The sequence below is a fragment of the Mytilus edulis genome, chromosome 13 (assembly GCF_963676685.1).
Source record: "Mytilus edulis chromosome 13, xbMytEdul2.2, whole genome shotgun sequence".
NCBI classification, from domain to species: Eukaryota; Metazoa; Mollusca; class Bivalvia; order Mytilida; family Mytilidae; genus Mytilus; species Mytilus edulis.
The window spans coordinates 59449066-59475738 of record NC_092356.1 but is presented as its reverse complement, the minus strand read 5'-3'; the positions used below and the strand labels follow the sequence as shown (position 1 = coordinate 59475738).

At 31.9% G+C, this 26673-nt stretch overlaps 1 protein-coding gene across 1 annotated transcript in view; it reads right to left on the bottom strand.

The window, feature by feature from the left end:
• Window positions 1-13180, bottom strand: part of LOC139500443 (serine/threonine-protein phosphatase 6 regulatory ankyrin repeat subunit C-like) — a 35315-nt gene extending 22135 nt beyond the window's left edge. The window contains exon 1 of the mRNA XM_071289181.1: window positions 13031-13180. The gene's annotated coding sequence lies outside the window, so the exon portion shown is untranslated. The remainder of the gene's footprint in view (window positions 1-13030) is intronic.
• Between the last annotated feature and the right edge of the window lie 13493 nt (window positions 13181-26673).

Sequence of the window (26673 nt, the reverse complement as noted above, 5' to 3'; positions counted from 1 at the left end):
ATTTAGTTTACAAATATTTGGTCAAAAGAATTAAATGAATATTTTGTAAATTTCAAATAGTTGTGGCGAAACATTATATTGCAGCAACATAATTATCTTTTACCGCATTATGAAAAATATTTCTTTCAATGTCGTAGTTACTTATAATAAGAATCTCATAACACTGATCCATTACAATAATTTATGATGGGTTTCACATTCCCCTTTTAGTATTTTCATGCTATAAAACGAACATACAAAACGTTACAAAGTAGCTAAGCGTTTGGTCATTCAGAAATTAAGCATCATAAACGGAGCAAATTGTACCCGAAATATAGAAACAAAACAACCGTATCATTTGTACACGGGAATGAAGACGTAGTATGCAATGTACAATTATGGTCACCACGAAATTCAAATGAATTCAGTAAAGTCATGTTGGTGTAAACATTTAAAAAGGACTGTTTGTTTTTCAAAAGATGTTTTCTTTTGTATATGTAGAACTAAAAATATAAATAAATACCATACTGTCGTCGATTTGAATTGGCTGAAAACTTATCTTTTAATTTCATACCGTAAGAATAGTGATTTGCATAACATTGTTGAACTATCCGCCAAAGTGATGTTTTGTATGCATGCATATTTAAAATGAAATACAAAATCATACATGAAAGATAAACTGATAAACGAAATATAAAGAAATTATTAATAAGGATGACTCAGACTGAATGCATGTACCAGAAGGAACCCACCTTTGTATCAATACATATAATGAATAAACCAGCTTTTAAAATCTGATTGTTTTATATGTAAGTATTTAAATATTTACAAAAGATAATTAACATGATTAACGTTCGTTTTTCGACCAAGAATAGGAAACCAGTTAATTTCAAAATTCATTAAGTATATCGCTGGAGTTTATAAAGTACATTTCCTTCCACTGCGCCATGGTTTGCCATCTCCATTTTTCTCTAAACAAAGTATGGTTGGTTACATGTTCTGAATTTACTTAGAATTTCAGGATTTATTTTCAAAATTAAGTAAACTGAATCAGAAAAAAATTACACTATTCTTAGTCGAATTCTTAAAACTTGCGAAAGATATAAAACGGCAGGATAATATTTGGCAATATGGTCCGGATGACGAATTTAGTAAAAAAAAAACGAACAAACTAATTTAAAAAAAAGGCAGGAACAAATAGACTTAAAAATAAAAAGACACCTACAGAGATTACAACAAAATAAAGAAAGAACAAAATGTTCTTTTACACCACTGGGTCGATGCCACTGCTGGTGGACGTTTCGTCCCCAAGGGTATCACCAGCCCAGTAGTCAGCACTCCGGTGTTGACATGAATATCAATAATGTGGTCATTTTTATAAATTTCCTGTTTACCAAATTTTGAATTTTTCGGAAAACTAAGGATTTCTTATCCCAGGCATTGATTACCTTAGCCGTATTTGGCACAACTTTTTGGAATTTTGGATCCGCAATGCTCTTCAACTTTGTACTTGTTTGGCTTTATAAATATTTTGATAGGAGCGTCACTGATGAGTCTTATGTAGACGAAACGCGCGTCTGGCGTACTAAATTATAATCATGGTACCTTTGATAACTATATTCATCCAATTCCCCCCTCCCCATCAAAATAAATGGTAGATTTCTTAATCAGGACCCAACTGATAGGAGACAGTTGAAATAAATATTTCGATGTGAAACCTGTTTAGATTTTAAGTTAAAAAATTTACTATTGCACAAAATTATGAATTAAATGAATATTACATGCACAAGTAAAAAAGCTAAAATTGCTATGGGATAATCAAGAACACAACCATGTAAATGAATACGACGATGGAAAGTTATAACAACCTTGACCGGTTACGTGAATACTGATCAGTCCTCACGCTTGTTCTATTTTCGCAGGTTTGAGGTCGAAAGTTTTAATTGACCAATGAAAACGTTCGTTCCTTTACGAGTTAATCTAATAAGGTTTGTTTGACCGATTACGTCGTACTACCTTTCGCTAAGCTTTGCCGCATGTAAGTCATTTTGTTTCTTTTGTGACCTATTCTGACATCGGACTTATTTTTAACTGAATTTTACTGTGTGTATTGCTGCGTGTTTGTTTTTCTACATTGTTAATAGGTATAGTCCCCCTATTAAGTCCGATGTCAGAATAGGTCACAAAAGAAACAAAATGACTTACATGCGGCAGATATCTCAAAAACAGGTTTAACCCCGCCGCATTTTTGCGCCTATGCCAAGTCAAGACATCTGGCCTTTGTTAGTCTGGAATGATATGTAATTTTAGTTCATTTTTATAATTTGGAGTTAAGTTGGATGTCCATTATTACTGAACTAGTACACATTTTTGTTTAGGGGTTAACTGAAGCACGCCTCCGGCTGCGGGATTTTCTCGCTTTATCTTAAACCCATTGATGGCCATTGGCTGTTGTCTGCTCTTTGGTCGTGTTGTTGACTCTTTGACACATTCCCCATTTCCATTCTCAATTTTAATTCGTATGAAAGTCGGTGCATGAAATCAGGAGACACTTATAAAAAAAGTATCAAAACAATTAAATGTTAATAGACGATTGAAAACCTGGTTAAAAAGGAAACAACTAACAAAAACTGATATCTATCTTTTGTTATTTCCGTTCTAAAATATTTATCTGAAGTTTTTAATCAAAGTGGACAATTAAATTCTGTAAGATCAGACAAATCACAGCTGAAATCAACACGTATTATCACTTATCTAACAAGCACCCATTCACTCTATTTACAAACCGGATGTTACAAATTAGACGAGAAGTAAAAAAGAATCTATTTTACAATATAAGGGGTGTTCTCAAATACTTATACGATTTAATACCGGCATCTCGTTGGAGACAAACAATTACAATCCACGAAGTAGTTAAATAAATACTAAACATCTAGCATAGTTTCTCTTTATCAATGTAATGTAAACTAATGTGTTTTTTGTATACCTTTGTCCAACTTAGGTGATACCAGAATAAAATGATATATAAATAAAATAAATATTCTTTGATTTGAACTACACAGGCAAAAGTGCCACGCATGATATACGCATGAAGGCCATTACATGCGAAAGTCATGCGTGGATCATGCGTGAATCATGCGAAATATGAAGTATGCGTAAATCGCATGATCTTCACATGCGGTTTTCGCATGTTTTAAACATGCGTGTATCGCATGATTACTTAAACGCATGATTTACGCATAAAGGCTATTACATGCGTAAATCATGTGTGAATCATGTGAAAATCATGCGGTATCTGAAGTATGCGTTAAACGCATGATCTTCACATGCGGTTTTCGCATGTAATAAATACATGCGTTAAACGCATGATCTTCACATGCGGTTTTCGCATGTAATAAATACATGCGTTAAACGCATGATCTTCACATGCGGTTTTCGCACGTAATAAATACATGTGTGTATCACATATATTGTAAACGCATGATTTACACATGAAAGCTAAGTACATGAGAAAGTTATCTGTGTATCATGCTCGACTCATCTGATTTATGTAATAGTTGTAAATCTCATGTGTTGTATATTTATAAATCATGATAGATATTGCACATATAAAGTCAACTTTACTTGCTTTTAACATTCTGCATGCCAGATCATGGCAGATGTACATGCATATTGTAAATCTCTGCTTAAAGCTTTTAACTTTAAATATTGGCATATATGAGTACAAATGGAGTCATTTCTTTCCAGCAAAGACCACATGATTAATCTAATTTAATTAAAAATATGAAATATTAAAATAATTTAATATATATAGAGCAATTTAATGAAAAGGGTATGGTAATATACAAAATAAAATGGACAGCTTCTCTTGACAACAGTTTCACATTATTTATATTATGAAAAGACCGTGAGTTTCTTCATTTTCTTAACGCTGATTTTTTAAAATTTCTTCCATGTAGTCATCCATTTATTTAATTTAAAATATGGTTGTACCATCAACATGATCTACCAAAAACATCTCTTAAGAAAAAATCTAGAAAAAGTGTCAACATGGTCAAATTATATTGCACTAAAACAATGTTGATTTAAAGAATAAGTTTTTCCTGTACATTGTATGTCATTGAAAAAAATCTTTCATTTAAATTTGAAGTTAATGTGTGTCCCTGAGTAACCAAAAGTGCCTAGTGTCTTCCCAACAAACAACTAAAGTAATGGTGGATGGCATATCTGTCAATGTGTTTCTTTATTTGAAGAATTTGGTGTTAACATGGTTAATGACAGATCTTTTGTTCTTCAACACTTTGGAAAAAAAAGTTTAAACTAATGATATAGAACTTGGAATATCTAGATGTGTTGTGTTGTGTTAATATTGTTATCGAGTATATATAACTTTCTCAAAAGTTTAGTACAATACCTTACATCACTTTTTTTCATATGTACATATGTGCCATCTATTCCCCCCCCCCCAATCTTTGACCAAATGGCAGTTACATACAGATGTATTTTTTTTTAGTCTTTAAAAGGTGCTTCATACAGTTATGACTATAATCAAATTAAACTAGCTATGTTATTTTCTTATTCCAAATCATTGACATAAGGCTGAATTACAAATTACCTGATCATTGGTTGTTCAAACAAACGAGACCATACTCGATAGCTGATCATTCTGATTATCTGTTCAAGTACAAAACTATGCTAACAAGAAAATGCACATGAGCATATAGAAAGTACTTGAAAAGTTTCAGATTGTTTGTGGTCTGAGGTAGTTTTTATCCTGTTCAATGAGGCTCTTAAGATTTAGGGGAAAGAAACACTTTTATCATGTTTAAATCACGACAAACAAAAATCACTTTACATGGTGTTACTTCGTCCCTTATAGTCCATATACAATGACAGAATAATGTACCATTATAAATTAATCATATATTTCTTCTTCTTTAGAGTGGAATATAAAAAGCAAAGGACATAACTACCTACTTCTATTCTATTTGTGTTTTAAGCAAGGGGGGGGGGGGGGGGGGGGTACTCTTAGTACATGTATAAACTTCCATTTGTGACCACCTCCTGCATGTCCTGCATGTCCTGCGGGTGGTTTCAAAAGTTACCCGTGCTTGTGGTTTTCCGAGTCAAAGTCCATAACTCTTCAAATCTGACAAGAAGTAAAATTGTTAATCAAGTCAATATCTATCTGCACTGAATTTTTCAGATGAATTGAACAACTGGTTGTTGGGTTGCTGCCCTCCAATTGGTAATTTTTAAATAAATTTTGCCGTTTTTGGTTATCTTGAATACTATTATAGATAGCGATAAACTGTAAACAGCAATAATGTTCAGCAAAGTAAGATCTACAAATAAGTCAACATGACCTAATGGTCAATTGACCCCTTAAGGAGTTATTGCCCTTTATAGTCAATTTTTAACAATTTTCATTAATTTGGTAAATTTATGTAAATTTTTACCAAATATAGTTCTCTGTTACTAATGGGCAAAGTTCATTATAGATATAATTGTAAGAAGCAAAATCGTTCAGTAAAGTAAGAACTTCAAACACATCACTATCACCAAAATACAATTTTGTCATGAATCCATTTGTGTCCTTTGTTTAATATGCACATAGACCAAGGTGAGCGACACAGGCTCTTTAGAGCCTCTAGTTTTAGTTTCCATTCTCTAACTAAGAGTTTGCCTCTCCTATATCAATACACATAGACATTACGGCAGTTTTTTTAACATTCTAAAATTAACACGTCCACTTGTATTTTTGTCCATCTGATGAGTAGAGCCCTTTTCAACTGATTTTTATACGACCCCAAAAATTTTTGGGATCGTATAATGGTATGATGTCGTCGTCGTCCGAAGACACATTGGTTTCCGGATAATAACTTTAGTTGAAGTGAATAGATCTTCATAAAATTTTTCAGAAAGTTCTCTACCACTAAAGGAAGGTTGAGATTGATTTTGGAGACGAAGGTCCCAACTGATTAGGAATTAGGGGCCCAAAACAAGCATTTTTCTAGTTTCAGGATAATAACTTGTGTAGAAGTATTTCAATTGCTCTGAATTTAGGGCCAAAAAGGGGTCAAAACAAGCATTTTTCTAGTTACAAGACAATAACTTGTGTGTAATTTTATGGATCTCTCTGAAATTGTACCACAATGTACCATATAACAAAGGAGAGGCTGGGATTAAGTTTTGGGTTAATTGCCCAAAATATGTAGGAATAAGGGGCCAAAAAAGGACCAAAAAGAAGCATGTTTCTAGTTTCTAAACAATCATGACAATAACTTGTGTTTAAGTGTATGGATCTCTCTGAAATTGTACTACAAGGTTCAATACTACAAAGGAAAGCATGGGATTGAGTTTAAGGGTAATTGCTCCAAGAGGGATTCAAAAAGTTCGGGGGATGGGTGGGTTTGGGGGGTTGTTCACCATTTTTTGAAGGGCTTCGTTTTTTTTTCAAAATTTTTCAAATTTCGAATTTTGAAAAGTTTCAAGAAATCTCCAATTGCACAGTATTGCATGTATTGTGCAATAGATTTGTTAGATCTTTGACTACATATATTTTTTTGACAAAAACCTATATGTCAAAAATTTGATCACAATCCAAATTCAGACAGAATCAAGCTTGAATATTGTAACCAAATTTGGCCCAACTGTTCAGGGTTCAACCACTGGGGTCGTATAAAGCTGTGCCCTGCAGAGCACCTGGTTATAGTTCGTTTTCATGTTGTTCTGTTATACCACTGTCCCAGGTTAGGGGAAGGGTTGTTTTACATTGTCATATCGGGGCCTTATATCATGTATATAGCCAAATATTTGGTATGGGCTTTACTCATTGTTGAAGGCCGTACAGTGACCAATAGCATGTATAGTTGTTAATGTCAGTGTCATTTTGGTCTCTTGTAGATATAGACAGTTGTCTCATTGGCAATCATTGTTGTACATTGTCATTTCGGGGCCTTTTATAACTAACTATGCGGTATGGGCATTGCTCATTGTTAAAGGCCGTACGGTGACCTATAGTTGTTAATGTCCGTGTCATTTTGGTCTCTTGTAGATAAAGACAGTTGGCAATCATACCACATTTTTTTTTTATATGCGTATACATTATAAGCTGTTTGAGACCTCTTAAATGAATTACACTTTTAATTATTATCGAATTATTTAATTTACTTAAGTCAAATTTATATTATTTATGAATATTTTATTTCAGTTACCATTCACAGTGAACATGGTGAAGAATAACCAATAAAGGACATAGAAGACTACCTCACAAACATTGGAAATATTACAAGAAAACCCCAATATTTTGATTCACGAAGAAGACATTCATGTACATGTTGTACTTTGAAAACTGAAGAAATAAAATTGTGAATAAAAATACTTGGAAATAAAGTTAGAAGATTGAAATTTATATTTTGATGTTTGTACTAAGAAAGTTTGAAGAAAATGGAGACATTCAAAACCGTAAAAAGAAAACTATTTTTACACAATCACTGTTGAGGACAATTACTCTTGATATAATATGATCCAAAGATCATATAATAGTAAAGAAATTTGGTTGAATTGCCAATGAGAAAAATATCCATAAGAGTTGTTCAAATAATGTATATATAGTAAGTAATTACAGGTCACCATATGTCCTCCAACAATGAATAAAAAACCAGGTATAGTGAGCTATAAAAAAAGACCCAAACATAAGACATGTAAAGAAGAAGAGAAAATTTTTTAACAAGTGAATATGTGAAAACAAAATATGATACAAACCAGAGGCAAGCACTGAAATACTTGGGATAATGTTGCTGTACTCTTGAATATACATGTAGAATGTAGAATGTTTAAATGGATTTTAAATCAGAGTTATCATCAATATTCACCTTTTTTAGCAACAATTTATTGTATGACTGAGATTTTTTTACCAAAATCCTTGTATGTGTATATTGCATTAGAAACATATTTTATTTGCACACTAGGTGACTTATAAGGAAATGCAGATCACAATTATATTGCTTTAAAATGAAAGTATATTGACTGTTTCATCGCAAGTTCCAGCAATACAACTGTGACATAAAAATCAAACAAGTATATATTTTTTCCAAAAACTTTCACTTTATATTTGTATAAAAATGAAAATAGAAAATACCAAAAGTTGTCAACACATTAAAAAAAGAAGAACTTATCAAATCCAGACGTTAAAAACAAATAATTCACTACATAGTTTTATCATGACTACGCACGATAATCATGTGTTTTGATTAACGCATGATTCTCATGCGTAAACTTATTCCATGTAATACGCACGTAGCTCTATACGCATAATTTTCGTGCGGGAATCATGCGAAAATCATGCGTAAAGTTTACGCACGATTATCAGATGTAGCTCGATTTGGGCGTTTTCCGTGCGAAAAATACGCATGATTTACGCATGATTTTCGCACGATTATCATGCGTGGCACATTTACTAGTGTAGTATTATTACTTGATTTATTTCACTTGACTGGGCGGAGTTTAAACGGTTCGCTCATCACAGACCAGTCCATCTATAGATAGGTGTTTTGGGATAAACTCATCAATGAAGTGGATAGTCATGTAGTGAAGTCATGGTCATTGATCCGGTTAAAAAACGTAAACACTATTTCGGAGTTTATAAACATGTTATAATTAAGTGTTACATTTAATAAATTGTGAAAATTAAAGTATAACTGTGACAACGGCAGTTGCAAAATATGCATATTTCGTAATACTATAACGCATTTCTTTTTTTAAAGCTTGTATTATGATTATATATAACTATAAGGAAGGGAAAAAAAGTGCAAATATCTTATTTTTAACATATTTTTTTATAATATTGTCTCACAATTAGAAATATTCAAATAGAATAATACAAGAGCCAATACTTTAATATATAATGCACTCATCTCTGAAGTAAATTCGTTAGTTGACACTGATAGATGATTAGAAATCAATAATTATTATAACGGAAATCATCCTTATCACACATATCTTCAAATAGACTGTCCTTATGCAAATTAAAATTTAAGCTCCACCCGATCAGTTGAAATAACATTGGTAATAAATATATGCCAACATCAGTGTATCACTATTCAACATTATTAAAATTGATGATAGAAAAAAAAACCGTGTTAAGCCTCGGTCACACCTAACTGGATGTTAGATCGGACGCCTAACGGATGAAAATAAAAGTTGTCCGTTGACAAAATTGTTATCCGTTGGTATTCCGTTGATATACTGACCTAATAAAACGGATGCGTAACGAATGTAAACGGACACACATCGGATATGCAACGTTCGAGAAACGGAAACGTACCAGACAGGACGGATGTTGAACGTACATCCAACGGACGAGAACCGCATAAAACTGACACCTAACGGAGGCGTACTCGATAAAACAGATGAATAAGATATACGAAATAACTAAAAGCGCCAATAAAAATACATGTAAAACGCATAAATATTTAAAATGCTTCTTTGTAACTGCTCTTGATTTGTTCTTCAAAATGTTGTAAAAGGGCCGTGTCTGGCCCGAATAAGAACTGATTGATAGTGAAGACGTGCCCTTACTTTAAGATCGATTATGAATAAAAAGAATTCACGAACCTCAAAAAAATCTGACATACCAATAATTGGCATTCCTGAAGCAAAATTTTCAATTGGCATTTATCCGTTTCAGATCCGTTCGTCTCTTTTATTATGTTCTGTTAAATTGTTACTTTTAAAATTGTTACACGATGATGACTGCTGTGTCCATATTTTGACTATTTAATTCATTATGTCTGTTAAGTCCATGCATCATTGTAAATATAACGGAATTTGATGAGACAGTCATCAAAGTGAGAGGGTTATAATTAGCGCTATAAAACCAGATTTAATCCACCCTTTTCTACATTCAAAAATGCCTGTGCCACGTCAGAAATATGACAGTTCTTGTTCATTCGTTTTTTATGTGTTTTGTTATTTGATTTTACCATGTGATTATAATCTTTCCGATTAGATTTTCCACTAAGTTCAGTATTTTTATGATTTAACTTTTTCATCATCCGTTTTATCCGTTATACGTCGTGTAGAAGTCGGTTTTATTTCACATTCGTTAAACATCCGTTTCATCCATTTAACGTCCGGTAGAAGTCCGTTGGTAAATTTTTCTATAAGACCTCCATCGGATGTATAACGGACAAGTAACGGATACAAAGCGGAAACGAAACGGACGGACGAGTACCTTCAAAACGGACGCCTACCGGACGTTCAACGGACACTTCATCCATTGGATGTCGGTTCCAAGTTTTGAACATGCTCAGAATTTTCTATGGGACAGAACGAACGTCGACGGATAAAACGTACACTAAACAGACATAAAACGGATATGGACGGATTTCCTACGGATAAGAAAGGACCTCTAACGGACATGAACGGATTAAAAAAAAAGTTATCCGGTAGTCATTCGATCGAGCTATCCGTTAGATTTGACCGAGATTTACTAACTAAAACCTAAGGAAACACATTATCTACAACAGGAAAAAATGAAAAACAATAAAACACTTATTTCAAAGTGCAATAAAAGCTAACGCCAACATACATAGAAACGGTCTTTTTGATAACAACTGCCATATTCCTGACTTGGTACAGACATATAAAGAAACAATAATGGGATGCAACTGGTTTTATGGGTTTTTAAAACTCCACTTGTATAATAAACAAATATGACAATACTACATATAATAACAGGAATACAGAAAAACAAACGAAAGAACACTCAACACAGAGAAAGGAATGAATAAGGGATATGAAAGTATACATTTGACATGTAGAGCAACAATGAACATCTTTTATTAATGACAGCATTGACGTATTTTTGTGACGAATATATTATTTTTAACTTCATACAATTGAATGAAATGAGCTAGAATATTAACAACTATTTTCACAATACTAGTCCAAAAAATTATCATGATTATGACGATATTGAAAGGCTATAAACTGTGGATTTCTCCTGATATAAGTTTTAGATAAGAACTATTATCTAATATGTTAAACAGAAATATAAAACAAAACTTTTACATATTACTCATTCTATAATAAATTTGAATACACTAAGCTTGTCAAAGAAAAGAGGGTGAAAGATAACAGAGGGCCATACTTACTCGTAGACCAGAAATAAACTGACAACGACATAGCTAAAAAAGAAAAAGACAGACAGAAAAATGAAAAAAGCTGGGGGTGGTCTCAGGTTATCCGGAAGGGTAGGCATATCCTGCTAAAATTTTGTCAAACAAAACTTTTAAGTGTCAGTTCAGCTTGACCTTTTTTCTTGGGAAGAACGAAATATCTTATTTCGACCTCTGAATTAATTAAATGGGCCACATATATCCAAATATCAACAACAACACAATTTCAAATTTCAAAATTCATCGTAGATTGAATTTCAAGCAAGATACAAACTCTGTCAAATAATCAAGGTTTTACTTACAACGTATATGTCGATATTGTGTCAAAGGCATCATAAGGGAAGTAATATAACATAGTTTAGTTATGCGTAATCAGTATATTAATATCTTCATTGTATGTGTCACATGCTATTCTAAATATAGATATCGATAATAATGATTTTTCACAAATAAAGTGTGTTAAGGACATTTGAGTTGGAAAGAACATAATCCCAAAATACTCATTTGTATTGCTTAGATATAATAGTTCTTTGCAAAGAGACTTTTATGATAACGACTTATTATTTACTTTCTTTTTATTACATCTTAATGTATCATTATTAAAAAGAATAATACATTCTAGAATGTATATTCTTTAGATAATGAATCCCTACAAATATTCGTAAGTCATTCAAGATTAAGCGTAACCTAGAATAATTTTAGTCGTAAGATTGTGTTTACAAAAAGACTCCACGACCTTGATTAAGTTGTTATCTTACTCTGAACTAGGTAATGATTTGTATGGGAAAAATGTGAATCGCATAGACAAACTCATACGATAAGGTCGTCATGATTATTCAAGTAAGCTATACACGCAAAATGTATCATTTGTGTACCGTAATTTTTTCTTCAATAAATAGTTACTAAAGGTACCAGGCTAATAATCATAAAATCGTACATTTAAAATTGATCTGTTGTTAGATCAACATGTTCATGACTTACAAGTATTTATATTCGAAATATGTTTGTGAAAAGAGCCTTAATTGATCGTTAAGTATATGCGCTTGCTTACGATTTACTTACATTAAAAATAATGTAACTAAGGTTACGATTGTTACACATATAAATTAAGAATAATGAATATGTCAAATTCATTTCTCCCGTTAATTTCGAATCAATGTATAAATATATATTTTGTGTAATTATTACTGAGAAATGTATAATAAGATTGAAGAACGAAATAAGAAGTAGTGAATTCAATTTGTGTTCTATGTTGTGTCTTCTGTACTATTAATTGTCTGTTTGTCTTTTCTTTTAACCTATGGCGTTGTCAGTTTATTTCCGATCTCTGAGTTTGACTCTCCCACTGGTATCTTTTTCCCCTCTTTTAAAAAGTACACGTTATATGTTTATTACACTGTAGATAAGTGAACATTTGTTATTTTGTTCGCACACACGTTTACTTTGAATTGTTGCTACAACGATCGCCACTTTTTAAAGACAATGCTGCATGTATTTTATTTTGAACTATTTTAACACAACTGTGTGCCTCAGGATTATTATTTCAAAGCTGTTTTTTTTCTATTTTCAATCACTCACTCCTCAAGTGTATCTGCATTAATCCTCCTTCATGTCCTGGAATGAGACAAAGTCAAACTTTGAGCAAGGAGTTAAAAAATGCATTCAGATGTGGTCACATAAGTATACACCTTGGAAAATTAAGACGACAGACACACATTGATGAGACCAAATGGAGCAATAGTATAAGCAGCACTAATAATGTAGTGGTGAAAATCCTTTGAAAAACCTGTGTTTTTTTTCTTTGAAGTACCTGTTATCGGCTATGATTCAATATTTTTGCTATTTTAAAGATTGACACCAGTTCTCACCTTCTTAATTCAATGAATTATGCTTTCAGTGTTCTATACATTCCGTTTTCCTAGTGTTTTACCATTTTTTATTGATGTAAACGATAACTTATGTAGTTAACTTTCACTTTCGTGCATCAGCCGCCATTTCCGGCACAAGGATTTTATGTATTGATTATGCAAATTAGGTTGACTGTGTGTAACCTACGGTGAAGTTTAAAGGTGGCACGGTAGTATTTCCTGGCCCATAGGGATAATGATAGCCTTTTTAGAATTTTCACCACTTTCTAACACTGCAAAAAAATCTACATTCACACTTAACTGAAGTACTTTCATTTTACTATTCAGAAATGAATTTGAATATGTATCATGACCGTTTACTTTTTTTGCTATTTTTAGAAACCTAAGGCCACTAGTAATTTTAGGTCTTTTATGGTGCAGTGAATACAAAATTTAAAAAAATTCTCAAAAATTCATTTTCATCTGTATGTAAAATTATTTCATATTTTTCTACACCTGATTCATCCCTCAGTTTGGGAAAGTATGTTCAGTTGATACTGTATTTTTTGTCCAATCACACTGTTTAGATACATTTACCTAAGTAGGGTACACAAAAGAGCAACCTAAATTCTGGAATGCAAATACTACCGTGCCACCTTAACCAAGACATAACAAACTTGAAACCAGTCATGACACCTATGATGCATAGACTTCTTACTTTGGAACATATTACAATAAAGAATACTAGTCTGCACTCATTTCTTATAAAAAAAAATAAAACATTACATCCCTACCCCATCTGGCAGATTTTCACTTTTTTTCATCTTACCATTTTTACTTAAGAAGTGAACAAAACCCAAATATATGATGTTTCAAATCAACACAGAAGTCAAACATGGTGATTTAGGAGGAATTATTGGATTGCCAACTCTGTTTATGGTTAATCTGAGTAAAAGAAACAGTTTAATCACCAAATCATGAAAACTGATATTAAAGTCCATTCCACATTTTACAGCATGCCTTACATTACTTTAAACATTTTCAGATTATGAGGGCAATACAACAAGAGTCTTTAGATTGCAGTTAACTATTATTCCGTAACCTGTTTGACAATACATGTACTAGAATACATCTCTAAGTTGACTGTTTGTCTATTTCTCATGTATGCATTAAGTTAAATTATGTCCCCTTACATAATCAATTTGCATTTATTGTGCTTTTCACTGTCAGAAAATCTTAACAACTAATGGCATTTGCATGGAAAATGAATAAACCATTTAATCTTGCTGATATAGCATCATAAATACATTCTTTGTCAAAAATAATGTCTATTCAATGTACAGAAACCCCTATTTCTATCTCTATTTCATACCAATATGAGAGCTAAATGAATAAGTAAGGACCCCTTTACCACTTACTGGTTCCCCAAAAGCTCCTACTGGTGTCATGTAACATCAGAACTACTAATTAAACATTAAGAAAGCTAGTATAGCTGTACTTATGTTGAAAAAAATAAGAAATTATGCAATTTATTTATTTCGGTGAAAATAATAGGATGAACATGCAACCGTAGAATGTCGCGTCTCAAATTTCAGTGGTTGCACATGTGTCAGACACTGCGAAAAGTTAAAGTGAGCATTTATAATTAAAAATGTATTGCAAGTTACATAAAAATAATGAAGTTCTACTTTCTATGAAAATTTTTACATTATTACCTACAGATCAGGCAAAATTTGCTGAATCAGCAATTTTTACTCTCAGGGGTGGAATTTAAGGCTTGTTTTATCATAGTTGCCCTTAATCAACTTTTTATTGATAAACTTACAAATTGCATAGGTAAAAAAAGTTCCTTCCTTGATTTAGTGTAAAAATATATATCCCCCTTAAGGTGGCACGGTAGTATTTCCTGGCCCATAGGGATAATGATAGCCTTTTTAGAATTTTCACCACTTTCTAACACTGCAAAAAAATCTACATTCACACTTAACTGAAGTACTTTCATTTTACTATTCAGAAATGAATTTGAATATGTATCATGACCGTTTACTTTTTTTGCTATTTTTAGAAACCTAAGGCCACTAGTAATTTTAGGTCTTTTATGGTGCAGTGAATACAAAATTTAAAAAAATTCTCAAAAATTCATTTTCATCTGTATGTAAAATTATTTCATATTTTTCTACACCTGATTCATCCCTCAGTTTGGGAAAGTATGTTCAGTTGATACTGTATTTTTTGTCCAATCACACTGTTTAGATACATTTACCTAAGTAGGGTACACAAAAGAGCAACCTAAATTCTGGAATGCAAATACTACCGTGCCACCTTAACCAAGACATAACAAACTTGAAACCAGTCATGACACCTATGATGCATAGACTTCTTACTTTGGAACATATTACAATAAAGAATACTAGTCTGCACTCATTTCTTATAAAAAAAAAATAAAACATTACATCCCTACCCCATCTGGCAGATTTTCACTTTTTTTCATCTTACCATTTTTACTTAAGAAGTGAACAAAACCCAAATATATGATGTTTCAAATCAACACAGAAGTCAAACATGGTGATTTAGGAGGAATTATTGGATTGCCAACTCTGTTTATGGTTAATCTGAGTAAAAGAAACAGTTTAATCACCAAATCATGAAAACTGATATTAAAGTCCATTCCACATTTTACAGCATGCCTTACATTACTTTAAACATTTTCAGATTATGAGGGCAATACAACAAGAGTCTTTAGATTGCAGTTAACTATTATTCCGTAACCTGTTTGACAATACATGTACTAGAATACATCTCTAAGTTGACTGTTTGTCTATTTCTCATGTATGCATTAAGTTAAATTATGTCCCCTTACATAATCAATTTGCATTTATTGTGCTTTTCACTGTCAGAAAATCTTAACAACTAATGGCATTTGCATGGAAAATGAATAAACCATTTAATCTTGCTGATATAGCATCATAAATACATTCTTTGTCAAAAATAATGTCTATTCAATGTACAGAAACCCCTATTTCTATCTCTATTTCATACCAATATGAGAGCTAAATGAATAAGTAAGGACCCCTTTACCACTTACTGGTTCCCCAAAAGCTCCTACTGGTGTCATGTAACATCAGAACTACTAATTAAACCTTAAGAAAGCTAGTATAGCTGTACTTATGTTGAAAAAAATAAGAAATTATGCAATTTATTTATTTCGGTGAAAATAATAGGATGAACATGCAACCGTAGAATGTCGCGTCTCAAATTTCAGTGGTTGCACATGTGTCAGACACTGCGAAAAGTTAAAGTGAGCATTTATAATTAAAAATGTATTGCAAGTTACATAAAAATAATGAAGTTCTACTTTCTATGAAAATTTTTACATTATTACCTACAGATCAGGCAAAATTTGCTGAATCAGCAATTTTTACTCTCAGGGGTGGAATTTAAGGCTTGTTTTATCATAGTTGCCCTTAATCAACTTTTTATTGATAAACTTACAAATTGCATAGGTAAAAAAAGTTCCTTCCTTGATTTAGTGTAAAAATATATATCCCCCTTAAGGTGGCACGGTAGTATTTCCTGGCCCATAGGGATAATGATAGCCTTTTTAGAATTTTCACCACTTTCTAACACTGCAAAAAAATCTACATTCACACTTAACTGAAGTACTTTCATTTTACTATTCAGAAATGAATTTGAATATGTATCATGACCGTTTACTTTTTTTGCTATTTTTAGAAACCTAAGGCCACTAGTAATTTTAGGTCTTTTATGGTGCAGTGAATACAAAATTTAAAAAAATTCTCAAAAATTCATTTTCATCTGTATGTAAAATTATTTCATATTTTTCTACACCTGATTCATCCCTCAGTTTGGGAAAGTATGTTCAGTTGATACTGTATTTTTTGTCCAATCACACTGTTTAGATACATTTACCTAAGTAGGGTACACAAAAGAGCAACCTAAATTCTGGAATGCAAATACTACCGTGCCACCTTAACCAAGACATAACAAACTTGAAACCAGTCATGACACCTATGATGCATAGACTTCTTACTTTGGAACATATTACAATAAAGAATACTAGTCTGCACTCATTTCTTATAAAAAAAAATAAAACATTACATCCCTACCCCATCTGGCAGATTTTCACTTTTTTTCATCTTACCATTTTTACTTAAGAAGTGAACAAAACCCAAATATATGATGTTTCAAATCAACACAGAAGTCAAACATGGTGATTTAGGAGGAATTATTGGATTGCCAACTCTGTTTATGGTTAATCTGAGTAAAAGAAACAGTTTAATCACCAAATCATGAAAACTGATATTAAAGTCCATTCCACATTTTACAGCATGCCTTACATTACTTTAAACATTTTCAGATTATGAGGGCAATACAACAAGAGTCTTTAGATTGCAGTTAACTATTATTCCGTAACCTGTTTGACAATACATGTACTAGAATACATCTCTAAGTTGACTGTTTGTCTATTTCTCATGTATGCATTAAGTTAAATTATGTCCCCTTACATAATCAATTTGCATTTATTGTGCTTTTCACTGTCAGAAAATCTTAACAACTAATGGCATTTGCATGGAAAATGAATAAACCATTTAATCTTGCTGATATAGCATCATAAATACATTCTTTGTCAAAAATAATGTCTATTCAATGTACAGAAACCCCTATTTCTATCTCTATTTCATACCAATATGAGAGCTAAATGAATAAGTAAGGACCCCTTTACCACTTACTGGTTCCCCAAAAGCTCCTACTGGTGTCATGTAACATCAGAACTACTAATTAAACCTTAAGAAAGCTAGTATAGCTGTACTTATGTTGAAAAAAATAAGAAATTATGCAATTTATTTATTTCGGTGAAAATAATAGGATGAACATGCAACCGTAGAATGTCGCGTCTCAAATTTCAGTGGTTGCACATGTGTCAGACACTGCGAAAAGTTAAAGTGAGCATTTATAATTAAAAATGTATTGCAAGTTACATAAAAATAATGAAGTTCTACTTTCTATGAAAATTTTTACATTATTACCTACAGATCAGGCAAAATTTGCTGAATCAGCAATTTTTACTCTCAGGGGTGGAATTTAAGGCTTGTTTTATCATAGTTGCCCTTAATCAACTTTTTATTGATAAACTTACAAATTGCATAGGTAAAAAAAGTTCCTTCCTTGATTTAGTGTAAAAATATATATCCCCCTTAAGGTGGCACGGTAGTATTTCCTGGCCCATAGGGATAATGATAGCCTTTTTCACCACTTTCTAACACTGCAAAAAAATCTACATTCACACTTAACTGAAGTACTTTCATTTTACTATTCAGAAATGAATTTGAATATGTATCATGACCGTTTACTTTTTTTGCTATTTTTAGAAACCTAAGGCCACTAGTAATTTTAGGTCTTTTATGGTGCAGTGAATACAAAATTTAAAAAAATTCTCAAAAATTCATTTTCATCTGTATGTAAAATTATTTCATATTTTTCTACACCTGATTCATCCCTCAGTTTGGGAAAGTATGTTCAGTTGATACTGTATTTTTTGTCCAATCACACTGTTTAGATACATTTACCTAAGTAGGGTACACAAAAGAGCAACCTAAATTCTGGAATGCAAATACTACCGTGCCACCTAAATACCACAACAGTAAAATAGTATATGAATACTATAGCGATTGTAGATTATTGTTTTAAACGATATTATTGATTGTTAAATGTACTAAGATGACTTTTTATGTTTCGTTAACATACTGTTTACGTTTAAATGTACTTAAGTCTAGCAATCAGGGATTTTTCGTATTTGTTAGGTCCGTTTCCAGTTTCCCGTTCGTTTCCAGTTTAAAACCGGTCGTTGTCCTGTTGAGTTTATCATAGTATAAAAAGCTTGCACCGTTTGCCGCTGACTCTTTCTCCTTAGTCAGACCTACAGATACGTTGCCATATTTTCGGTCAGTTTATACTGTCGTATATATCATATTCGCTGAAGTTGATCATATTTTTATCATGTAATTCCATGAGATTTTAAGCAGTTTTACTGCAGTTCAGAACATTTGGCTTTTTAAGATACACGTCTGTGAGTTCTTTCAATTGTTAAGGGCAGTTGTTTTATGTTAATTAACAAATATGTGGACATTTTCTGTTCACTATCAGTCTGCTTTTGTAGGACTTAGATAAGAATCAGAAATGGATTTAATTCAATTGTAAATATAAATCGCGGGTCTATTTATTCAGGCTAATTTTCATTTGCTAACTTGTTTCTTTGAGGTAAAACGGAATACAGTTACATGTCTTCCCCATTCCCCTTTTTCCCTACTTCGTTTTGTACAGGACATATTGTTAAATATCCTGTTTGTGGGGATGTTACAGTATTCTCAGAGAATTTAAATATAAATAAATTATGTATACTTGCTAAGATAGAAATAGTAAGAAGCTAGGAAAATTAAAATTCACTTTTCACATACTCCCAATCTCAGCGATTGAAGTCTATATTCCTGTGCTTACTCAAGAAGGCTTGTGTCTATTTAATAATATAACAAAGTATAACAAATGTATAATTTATTAAGATGATATTCATATGTAAAGCAAATAGTTATCAAAGGTACCAGGATTATAATTTAGTACGCCAGACGCGCGTTTCGTCTACATAAAGACTCATCAGTGACGCTCAAATCAAAATATTTATAAAGCCAAACAAATACAAAGTTGAAGAGCATTGAGGATCCAAAATTCCAAAAGTTAAATATACAATGAACTCCCTTTTCACAATTGTTTTGCCAGGGCAAAGGTAATCTATGCCTGGGATAAAAAATTCCTTAGTTTTTCAAAAAGTTCAAAGTTTTGTATACAGGAAATTTATAATAATGACCACATTATTGATATTCATGTCAACACCGAAGTGTTGACTACTGGGCTGGTGATACCCTCGGGTCCACCAGCAGTGGCATCGACCCAGTGGTGTAAATAGTTATCAAAGGTACCAGGATTATAATTTAGTACGACAGACGCGCGTTTCGTCTACATAAAAACTCATCAGTGACGCTCCTATCAAAATATTTATAAAGCCAAACAGGTACAAAGGTGAAGAGCATTGAGGATCCAAAATTCCAAAAAGTTGTGCCAAATACGGCTAAGGTAATCTATGCCTGGGATAAGAAATTCCTTAGTTTTTCAAAAAGTTCAAAGTTTTGTATACAGGAAATTTATAACAATGACCACATTACTGATATTCATGTCAGATATTCTATATAAACTATTAGGTAGTTGATTGAAAACTGTAGCAAATTACTGGGTACATTAAAAGTAAGAAACATAAATGTTGAAAAGTTAAAATGTTAAAACTGTATTTTGTTGCACTGTTATATCTATATATATGAAATGCTTTACATATAATACAACATTATGCTCTTAAATATCTTGTGTACTCGTTAGTAAACTTCCAGGATAACAGTCCCAGCTTGGTCCCTGGTTGTTGATGTCATAAAACTTTCACATTGGAAAATAAATCTTCTTGCCATGCCTAGACAAGAGACTATTTGATTGTCAGACAGAAAATATTCGTTTGTGCGATAGTCTGTTGGTACCATTCCTTTCGTTTCCATTTCTTTAGTCATAGTTTATATGTTGACAATTTAAAGGTTCATCTTCTACTTTACAGAGACAATCCAATCTATAAACTACACAACAGTACTGTGTTCATTTCCACAGACTAGTGCTTATCTAAATATTCCTAACCATTTTTATCTACTCCCCTTTATTCAAGTATTCAATCGTTTGAATATTGAGATTAAATATTCTGAGGTGTTTTGACACTAGTACCAGACCCCATATATTTTTAGAAAATGAAAACTTTATCATTGTGGAGTTTAAAAGGTTCGCTGCTCAGTTTCAAAATAGCAAGGATTATAAATGACTAGTATAGTTAGATGGAACATTAATTGAGAAACTATTATAGCTGACATTTTTTTAGGTCAATGTGCTTGGTCTTGAGATAAAAACCATTGAAAATTTGACGCAAACAATTTTTCTTCGGACTTTTCATTCATTTAACATTGACCATTTAAAAAAAAACAAGGAAATAATAACAAGGATTTTATAAAATCTTAAAAAATAGCTTATTAAATTATATAGAATAAAAATATGAAGAGAAACGAGGGGTTTTATTGGGCAAAACATTTAAAGACACTTTGATGGATAAAACCAGAGGAATCCGCATATCTGACAAAGTGTCAAAACACTGAGTAGCAAACTGAACCGGAAACTGAGTACCAGGAGGAGATAAGCATGCCTTGAGGTTTTCATAGCAATATTTTCGAGATGTTTGAAGATTTTGAGATGCAAATTTTACTTGAAACAGATACACATATATGTATTGAAATTCGTGGTTCGTCCACACAGATGAAATTTACAAACATTGGTACTTGACGAACTTATAATAAATACAAATTATTCATTAGATATAACACTTCATACACAATATGTGAATTTGATAGTTTTAAAAGCAGAAAGAAAACCAAGCTTATTCAAACAAAATATACTTAAAAAATGTTTATCAAAAAAGAAGAGGTGGTATAATTGCCAATGAGACAACTCTCAACAAGATACCAAAATGACACAGATATAAACAACTATAGGTCATCATACAATTAAACAATGAGCAAAGCCCATACCGCATAGTCAGCTATAAAAGGCCCTGAAATGAAAATGTAAAACAATTCAAACGAGAAATTTAACGGCTTTGTTTATGTTCAAAAAATGAACGAAATATGTAACACATAAACAAACGACAACCACTGAATTACAGGCTCCTGACGCTGGACAGTCACATACATACATAATTTGTCGGAGTTAAACATGTTAGCGGGATCCCAACCCTCCCCTATCCTGGGACAGTGGTATAACTCATCAGACGGACAAAATATACAAAATATTACATCCCAATAAAAAAAAACCACTACGTACAGATTTGACAATACTTGCAAATAAATGACAACAAGTTCAAAGCCATTTACAAATTATAAATAATTATGCATCTAAGACTAAATCATCAATCCGTACACATCTAACATCCAGTGGATTTAGTCTAAAGACGTCATTAACAGTCAGGAAAATTATGACCTTAATTGTTTACTTGTGGGAGCTTGTGTCAAAGTTATTAAACTTTTTCGTCCTTGTATTGGGTTTCAAATGTTGTAGTTTTCTCAGTGTTCCTGGCCATGGTGATTGTAATCCACAAATCGATTCAGACACACGACATTTATAAAATGATATTCAAATCATATATTACTTATTAATATACATGATATACATAATGTCTAAGTACAAAAGTTGCACTGATCATGAGTAACCAATATGACGTCCTTCAGCAGATTTAACAGTTCGTATATACAAATGCTCTCATGTTCGTCTCACAACATCGCTTAACATTTATAATTATAAAAAGAACAGTCACATTGTTTATCAGTAAATTAAGCATCCACTGCAAATAGTACAATTAACAGAAAGGTCGTTTGCATCATCCACAAAAGGTAAAACAAAAGGTTGAACATTTGCCATAAAAATCTGTCACGGGCATTTATTTGTTACATCTATAGGATACGGGGACTTTTGTTGAATTTTTCTAGAAGTGTGATGAAATCTAACAAACCATTAGTTGTTAAATTTTTATGGAAGTGAAGTCAATCACGTGATCAATGTATGTATTCTTTATCAGAGAATCCGGATTTTTTTTGTAGGTTGGTTGAAACCAATGATTTCTATGATTAAGTATAAATTCAAGATTAAAGGTGTGGTACTTAATGGTAATTAATGATACATCTATAAAATAAATTCATAATTGACACTTTGTACTTGTCTGTTTCTTGAATTAATGTAGGTGAAGAAGCTGATAAAAGATATAGGCAAAGTGATGCCCTCACGTTATATCTATTGGTATACTGTGGATTCATTGTTATTCGTTGGATAACAATTTTCATGGATTTCGTGGGTACAGTAATACCACGAATTTAAATGTTCAAGGAATTACAAATTTTTTGAAGGAATGTATTCAGACTTCGCCAAAACCCCGCAATTAGATATCCACGAATATACAACTTTTCCTCAAACCACGAAAATGTGTACCAATGAAAACAAATGAGTCCACAGTAACTTGTAAGAAGTCACTTTTTATACACCTTTTATAGAAGAATTGTGATTATACAAACCAGAAACAGACGAAGGCCAGCTATGCATCATCAACACAGCGAGAAAATCCAGGACCCGAAGGAGAATTTTGATTATACAAAAGGATTTTCACATGCATTGCAAATATTCAGAACCATTCATGAAGTTTTGTTTGAATATCTTGATCAAATTGAAATGACCAACTTCATGCTAATTTTGTAAATACATTATGAGTAGGAAGGACCTCACGGATTAAATGAAACCGATTGTGGTTTCAGTATTGAAATTGCAACCACATATATATTCAGCCATTTTTTTTAAAAATCATTTGATTAATAAAAGAGGTCGAATCGTAATTACAAAACGCTTACTTAGTAATCTAATTTAATTTCGTGCGTTTTAGCGATTTTCTGTACTTACCTTTATGAAGAACGCTGAGACCTAAACCTTTGACAGTATTATGAGCTATTTCACCAAATTAGACGAGAAAAGAGTAGCAAAATTCACTTAAGGTCAATTTGACTTACTTGTTTTAACAAAAAAAGGAACAAGATTTAAAATGGTTATTAGTGTGCCATATTTGTGTTGTATGATGTGTTTATCACACACAATTACCACGAGCACATAAAAACCTCAAGCTACGGATAACTTAAATTGATCCATCCTGAATTTAAATCTGAGTAGGTGGAACACTAATTTAGGCCCAGTCAGAAAGCACATACCAGAAAGTAGTACATATTTTAACACAAATAGTTCCTACGCATGAGTTTAACTTTCTAAATATGTAGTACATTTATGTATTTTTGGTATCTAATGAAAGCTGAATGACTGATGATCATTGTAGAACACTTATAATTTTGTATATTAAAAAAACTGAACCAAATTCTAAAAAGAGGGTACATTTTGCCTGTTTGTCAGATCTGAAGTACCTGTTTTGGTATATCCGAAGTTCCGGGTAAAAGTTATTTCGTATATGCCATTAAATGTATGTTGACTTGTTCAGTACAAGACACTATAAAGTGTAGCTTTGATATGCAATGAATGTCACTTTATTTGAACTTAAAATGAAAGAGCTGTGTCTGCTTGAAATTGAGGAATTTAACATAGAAAGCAAGGGGGTCGTGAATAAGGGGTGTACTTCCAGTAACTGTGTCATGAAAACAGATGTTTTGTCATTCTAATACGCTGCTATGATAATATTCTGTTACGTTTAAAACGTTTTTATTTATCTGGATTCATCAATAGCTGCCACCACTAAATATGGGCAAAAGTTAAATTTTTCTTTAATTAATGGGAACTTAAAGTTTGACATTGCTGTGTATAAAATCAAATAAAGACTTTAAATTCTTAACTAATACCTTGTTGTTACTTTTGTTTAACATTTTATATGTAACCCTGCTTGCTAGTTTATTGCCAAATAGTTGATTATAGTTTCAGCCTGAAAGGGTTTTATTAAATCTTGATCTCCATAAAAAAAAACTTATATTTACGATCCTACCAGATTATTATCCTCTTGAAATCCGTTTGGTTAATTTTTTTTTTCGGAGATATATGGTAGTGATCTATACTAGCTGCTTTGTATTTACATGCATGGTTTTATAGATCTTAGTAAATATGCACCAAGTGACGTCATTAATGGGAATACGGGTTAGAAACCTCCATGTGTTAAGCAATTGAGTTGGTATTAAGACATTGAGTAAGATGTAATCTGTAAATTGAGAATGGAAAAGGGAAATGTGTCAAGGAGACATCAACCTGACAAATTAGCAGAGAAACAGACGAAGGCCACCTATGCATCTTCAACACAGCGAGAAAATCCAGGACCCATAGGCGTTCTTCGGTTTTACCCTGAACAAAAAGGTGTACTAGTTCAGTGATAATTGACGTCATACTAAAATTCCCAAAACAGAGTTTATTGTAAAGTATTCCAATGGTTTTAAGAAATGCTATCAATAAAAAGAAAACGGAAGCAACAGAATTATGATAAAACTTGGAGAATCATATTTAGATTTATAACCTTATTTAATTAATGGGTTGCATAAAATGATATAACACAATTAGAACATTTTTTATTTGAAAATTATAGAATATATTGGCATAATAGAATCTTGTCAGAGAGTTTTGGAAGCAAATAAGGGTCTTATAAAAAGACCATTTACATATTACCAACTTTTTACTCCGGAGTTTATAATTTTTCGATAGGTTGTTAAATATCCTGGTACTCTGTCAGTATGAGCATCAGAAAACAGTCAAATCAACCTAACAATCGTTAATAAAAAATAAAAAAAAAACTCTCGGTAAAAAAAAAATGTGTTTTTTGCTTTCTTTACAAGACAAAATATTCGGAAAACAGTAATTTTTCCTCAAATTTGCTCCGATTGAATATTGAATTAACCTCTTTTGACTGATATCACCTGACCCATTCCCAGGATGTCCGACCGGAGAGTAGGTTAACTTTCAATAATTTTTATTATCCAAAGTTGAAGTCAGTAATAGGAAAACTGTCTATTATTTAAATATATTTCTGCAACAGAGATGTATTTGAGGCAGAACATGTATAAAAGGTTATGAATAATTTTGAAAGATGATGATTGTAATAAACAAAACATAAACGCTTATTCAACTATCATGTAAAATTATGTATGAAATAGTATCAAATTAATCATCATACATACATGCAAATAACTTACCGTTTTACTTTGATAAGTGTTAATTAAGTTGATCTATTAGTTTTCAATTTACATGACTCTTCAAAGTTTGAGTTTTTGTTATACTATAAAATAAACCATTGTAACGTAACTTCAGCATGTTAAATTAGTGTCGAGCGTTTTGTTTTAGATTTTATTTAGTTAGGAATACATTATAATCGGAACAATATCCGTCAAGTGGTCACTGTGACGTACAGTTACTGTTGTTGTTTTTTTTATTTTACCTTAATAAAGTTATACATCGAAAGCATTCGAAAGAGACATATGACGTTTTAAAGAGTGAATGTTTTATGTGTTATTAAGCTAATAATAGTAAAATAAATCTCCCACCTACAGGTAATTGGGACATTCATTTGCTATTTTTTTTATATCTAGATTGAATGCGTCAATGATATATGTAGATAGCATGTCAATAATAGATTTACGGTATAATGTATTATGTCGATAAATGATAAAGGTATACTTTAATAATTTTTAATCTCCATCTTTCTATAGTTCTTATAAACTTTTAAAACTTTAAATTTTTCAACCCTGTATACCAACATTCCCAATGTGAAATTGAGAAATCGTCTAAAAACAAATAGAACAAAAAGGTACTAAACATTGAAACACGTGATCAGTATGCTGGAGTGTCTTGTTAACACTATATTTCTTGATTTGTGAGGCAGAAAATTTTAACATATTGTCAAAATTCTTATGGAAACGAACTGTGCACCTTTCCTTGCCAAAATTTTCATATGACTCGGAGTTCCATCAGACACTTGTAAAACATTAACAATCTTA